Source organism: Vigna unguiculata, chromosome 2 (assembly GCF_004118075.2).
Source record: "Vigna unguiculata cultivar IT97K-499-35 chromosome 2, ASM411807v1, whole genome shotgun sequence".
In the NCBI taxonomy this organism is placed as follows: domain Eukaryota; kingdom Viridiplantae; phylum Streptophyta; class Magnoliopsida; order Fabales; family Fabaceae; genus Vigna; species Vigna unguiculata.
Window position 1 is genome coordinate 16,026,566 of NC_040280.1, and position 6,391 is coordinate 16,032,956.

A 6,391-nucleotide genomic window follows, 5' to 3' on the forward strand; every position below is an offset into this window, starting at 1 on the left:
ATATATATATATATATATAAATATAAATATAAATAAAAGGGTCATGAGATAAAAAGATAGTGGTAAATATTAAACGTATTTCAGTACCAAGTGAGACCGGAGAAAATTATTTTTTTTTTCTTTTTTAATAATGGAAGGAGAAGATATAAAAAATGAGGAGATAAATAATAATTTTTTTCTTCACTTTTTTTGTTTCTTCATAACATAACAAAATGAAATTAGGTAAAAGTGAGAGATAAATACAACATGTGGAAAACTAAAACGACAAATAGAATAAAAAATAAAATTTATCTTAATAATTTATTTACTTTATTATATTTGATTTTATATTTTATAATTTATTAACATTAAATGTTATACTCTATAATAGAAATAAAAAATACCTAATTTTATTTTTATTAACTTTTCAATATACTATTAGCTAATTTAAAAAGATATGCATTTAAAAAAATTTAAAAATAAATAATTAACAAATTTTAAACATATATAATTTAAAAAAATTAAAAAATTGAAAGAATGAAAAAGTTTGGAGGGGCCGTGGCCCCTCCCTGCCTCAACTATGCTCCGCCCCTACAAGCAGTACATATATCATCCAATCATGTTATGACTTCTCAAGCAATACACTAGACTCTGACTCGACTCATCCGAATATGTATAATCTAGTCGGATTCAGCGGATGCTTGCACTTGTGGTGGATACCTCTGTTCACCCCCGAGCTGCTCACCATCGAGCTAAGTGTTACAAGTGTTATGTTTCAATTCCCCACACACAAGGTTAGCCCTTAATGAGTTTCAGGCCTCCTGCTACTCTCACCACAAGAGTCAGTCCGCTCTAAGTGAGACTAACTAACTCCTTAGAGTGTCAGGATGCAACCTTACCTTGAATCCTTACCCAATTATACGGATGGGGCACCACCATGAACACCCACTAACAGGAGTCGTGGAATTACGTCCCGACCACTGAAGCACGACCTTGAAATCTCACCTAGAGATTTCGAGGAATTACACACTGAGACATAACAAATATATTCAAACAATCAAATAACAATAATCAAGCATTCAAACCTCATATCAACCATTGTAACCACTTCCCATTCGTATTCCATGTTCAATCCATACCATCTCATTCTTCCCAATTCACATATATAGACTTTCATCTCATACAAGATCACATGCATCATACTACTCATGCATAATCATTCTCCTCATGCTTTTAATATAACAAATCAGCTCAAAACAGTTGCCAATCACAAAAGAATAGAGAAAACAACAAACATTCCAGTACCCTCGCCCAGCTCCTCGCTCAGGCCAAAGGGTCTCGCTCAGGCGAGAGGGACTCTCGATCAGGCGAGCTCCCTTCGCAGGCGATAGCTCGACAATCTAGAACAGGGGCCAATCGCACTAGGTCGCTTAGGCGAGCTATCCTAGCTTGAGGAGGAATTCTCCCGCTCAAAATAAGGACCACCCGCCTGAGCTAACAGCTCACGCAGAAGGCCTGGGCGAGCCTCTGCCAGTGTCGCTTAGGCGATCCTGACTCGCCTGTGTGAGATTATCAATTTACGTCCTTGTTCTGACCTGCAATAGTCTCATTTTCGAATCCAAACAGTCACAGAAGTCATCCCACATATCCATAGCAACGTACAATCCATACAAATACTAAGCATACCCAAGAACAGGCCAAACATAAATTAAAACTCGAAACCCTAACTTCCCTTAGCTAGAAAGGGGTCAAAAAGACGCTTTGGCAGCCAAGCATAGAGAGTGTAGCAGCTTTAGGTACGAACTGGAGAGCTGAAAGAAATAATGGAATAGAACCAAGAAATGGGTTACCATGAAACCCTAACTGGAAATACGAAGAGGGGTAATGGAGACCAGTAGAAGCTAGTAAAAAAATACTTACACGGGGGAGAAAATGGATCTGAGCTAGCTTGAAGATGACAGAGCTCTAAACCCTAGCAGAGCTACTGTTCTGTAAGGGAAAGGAGTCAAGGTTTGATTTTGGCAAAGTGAGAGCAGAATATGAGTCTTGGCTGCTTTAGGGGCCTGGGCACCCTATGGGCTAGCCATTAGGCCCATCTGCTTAGGACAGGCCCTTAAGACTTAGGGCAGAAAAGGAATAGAAATAAAAAGGGGTCTTATAGGAACCGCCTAAAAGATTTTCTCAAGCCACTTTGTGTAAATTCTTGTGATAATACATGATATTATCCCATTATTTTCATCAAAACTTCTCCTAATTGAAGAAAAAAAAATATAACCACTTTAAAAGACCATAAACAATGCTTCAAACATTCAATTTCCTAAAGGTATGTAACACATAATTTGAGAACAAACCTAATCTTAGATTCCTTCCTTTAAGGAGCACTAACCTGAAAGCTAGATACATGAAACATCATTTTTTTATAAAAAAAGTATATAGGAGAAGCCATTAAGCAACAAATATATCTTTTGTTATACCTAAGTTCCATTTAAAATCTAGTCATTTGCTTAATGAATAACCCAAACAACTTACCATTTTCAAATGGATTATTTGTTATAGGCCATGGTGGAGTAAACATCTCAAAAAGACCTATTAGAATAAAAGGCTAAAAAGCAACATGAATGAAACTTCAAAAGATAAAATCAACTTATTCACTTAGTTCTTATTTAAGAAGTTACAATAAATGACTCTCAAGAAAATGCATGTTAAATCTAATTCACAAGATATGATTATAGTAGGTCTAGTTCTAGACTCATCATTACACATACAACAAAATAACTATGACATGCACATTACCACAACAAAAATTGGTTTTAGTTGGAGTTATATTTAGCGTTTCTGAGGTTTTAACCCCAATTAAAAGTATTACTTGCAGTTTGACTTACTCCTAATAAAACCAGCATAGCTAATGGATTACTAGCAGTTTTTAGTAACCCCTAGGAAAGAATAATTTCCCGATGATTTTGAACCCTTATAAATTACCAACGATTTTGAACCCCCATTACTTCCCAGGGTCTTAAACCCCATTATTTCTTAGGGCTTTCAAACCCATTCTACGTGCATGTTTATTTTTAGTTGTTTTTCATGGGGGTTTCAAAACCCTATTAATTTCATTAGTTGTCTTTTTTAATGCATTTTTGAATGCACATAAATACCTAAGACAATTAAAAAAAGACAAAAGACAAATATTCTAAAATGATTGTATTATATTGAATATAACATTAACTATTGGATATAGATAAAAAGTTTACAACTTGAAGCTAAAATATTGTAAAATAACACTAAATTCGTTAAAGAAATTGTTTTCCAAGCACTGCTCTTTGACAACTCCAACACCCATCACTAATAATGCAAATGAGACTAAACCATTTTTGGCTCCTAACATTGTTGCACACACCCAATTTGCCCTCTATGAATCATCTATGTTTCAATCTTCAATTTCTTGGTTTTGTTTTGGTTCCACCCCAATTGCATAAACAAGAATTTCAACATGATTCAATGAAGTTTCATTTGTTTTCTGGACATTAAAGGAAGTGGTGAATGATATCACTTAACAATGGCATAAACATCATTTTCATTAAAATACCAAAATTCAGAAAAAAAACTTCTCGTTGAAATCCTCCTAGTTTGCTTAATTGTGCCTTGAATCAATATTGTGATGTTGAACTGTCTAGATCTTCACTCTGGCACTCAATGCATGTCAATTAGGTTTAATTTCGTTTTCTTACTTAGCTTTAAATATTTTTGATCTCATGTTTTGTCTTAGGTTTTTGTGTAGCTGTTTTACATGTTCGTTAATTCCATAGCAATTGTACCTAATTTTTTTAGTATTGTTCACTGTTTCATATTTGCTTCAGTTCATGTTTAGTTTTCATTCGCATAATTAGGTTCATGTGTTTGTTCTGTATGTTCGAGAGTTGCCCTTAGATCTTTAGCAACTATTTGCACTGCATATTTTCACTGTTCTTGTTCATTCGTGCTGATTTTTTTTCTTGCATTTTTTGTTAAGTTTGAATCTGTTGTTATTTGAAATTCATCTGTTGGCAAATGATTGATCCAGACCGAAGCACTTCATGAGCATTCCACCACTGTGCTATCTGATTTGTATCAAAATATATATGTGGAAACTCAAGCTTGGTCATGTGAATGCATAGGTTGTGTTAGTGTCTTGTCTTGAGCAATTTGTATTCATTGACTCTGTCATGTTTCATTATTGACATATGTGTTTTGGTGCTATTGCTCGCTTATTACTTTGATTAAGTTTGGGCGCTACCTCAGTCTAGCATCCATGTGTTTTGTGTTTCTTTTTGCAATTCAAATTTGCTTTGATTGACTCATATCCAGATTTTGAAAATATTGATTGGTCTTTGGCAATTTGAATCTGAATTACAAACTACAATCATGTCTATTTGCTTTGAATACTAGTACTTGTGTTTATCTTTCTTTCCAGTACTGGTTTAGTATCCATTGTTCTTCAATTTAACCATATGTCTACTTCGCCATGTGTGTTTAGCCTTGCGTGAAAAAAAACTGCTCTAGTTGATAGTTGAATCTAATTTGTTCATGATATCTTGCTTTGAATAAGTTGTTCCAGTGATGTTTCTTAATTGTTGCACTAAACTGAGACATGAGGAATTTGTGTCCAATATCCTACATCTCATTGTGGTTTGACAACATTGTGGAGTGAATATTGGATTCACTGTGAAACATTGAGTTTGGCTATATCAGTTTCAGTGCACCACATCTTTTCAATTTTTTTTCACTCTCTTTGTGTCATATCCAATTTGTTGATATATTAATTGCATCCAATTTTCATTCAGCTATTTCATTTTGTTTGAATCACAGAGTCAGTTTTGTTTGAGTAAAATCTGATGCCTAATTCTGCTAGTTCCCTGCACTAGCCATTACTTTCTTTGTTGATCCTTTGTTGAGTATTGATTGAAATCAGATTCATATGCATTGCTGTGATGTAGTTTTTTATGTTGACTGTTTCTTAAAGAATTTATACAAAATATGTAAGCATGTCACCACGACAAAAATTGGTTTTAGTTAGGGTTATATTTAGCGTTTCTGAGGTTTTAACCCCAATTAAAAGTGTTACTCGCAGTTTGACTTACTCCTAGTAAAACCAAAATAGCTAATGGATTACTAGCAATTTTTAGTAACCCCTAGAAAAGAATAATTTATCGACGATTTTGAACCCTTATAAATTATCGACGGTTTTGAACCCCCATTACTTCCCAGGGTCTCAAACCCTAAACCCTAAACTACAAGAAAAATCGCAATTACCGATGGTAGTAATCCATCTATAACGACACAAATCTGTCGGTAAAATGGTATTACCGATGGACTACTGATGACCAGAAATCCGTTAATTAACGCATCGTCAGTAACAATTTATCGACAGATGCTTGAGATCCATCATTATTTACCGACGGACACATCCTTCGCAAAAATCGTCGATTTTTACCGAAGGATACATCCGTCGGTAAAATCAATGCATAACCGTATGTAGTTTTTGACGGATTTGACCGTCGGTAATCTGTCGGTACGTAAATAATTGTTTCCAGCAGCATTTGTTTATTCAACATTTCCCAATTACTTGCATATAAAAAACTCTAACACAATTCCAGACAATTCCAGCATTGCAAATAATTGAAGCATTTCATTATACCCATGAAATTCCATCCTACATGACATTTATTGCACCAAACATACCAAATAATCTGTAGCATAACATAACAATATTTGTTAAGTAATATATACATAACCACAATACCTAGTAAAAACATAATAAAACACAAGTTTATTAAAAGTACATGCTAAATATTTTTCTTAATGAAATGAAAAGCTAATAATCTTCATAATCTGGAGAAGATTCTCCATAATCTTCGTCTTCATTATTTGTTGTTGAGACTGTGGTTGAGGGATTTCAGAGTTTTGTTGAGTAGGGTTTGACTCTTATGGTTGTGGTTTTGGCTGTTGAAGACGAGCTTGAACATTAAGAGGTAGATATTGCAGAACTAGTGATTGAAAGGATCAAAACTCAGACCTCAATTGTTCATTTTCCTTTAGGCTTCTTGAGATTTGCTGCCTAATATTTGTGAGGTCCTCGGTATTAGAGGAGGAAGAAGTTGGTAGTTGGTTCAGGCTTACATTTGAACTTGTATATTTTGAAACAAGTTGGCCAACCCCATAAAGTCTTCCTTTATTTTTTCTCCAACCGTCTCAATCCAACACCTAGTCCTGATATTCTCGTCTTGTGTGGGATCAGTAGAGGATTGCTCCTGTGTTCCATCAGCACAACATAAGGATACCTCAGATCTAACTTGGAAAAGCCTAGTCTGAAATTCTTCCTATTATTTATCATTATATGGTGGTGAATGTATATATATATATATATATATATATATAT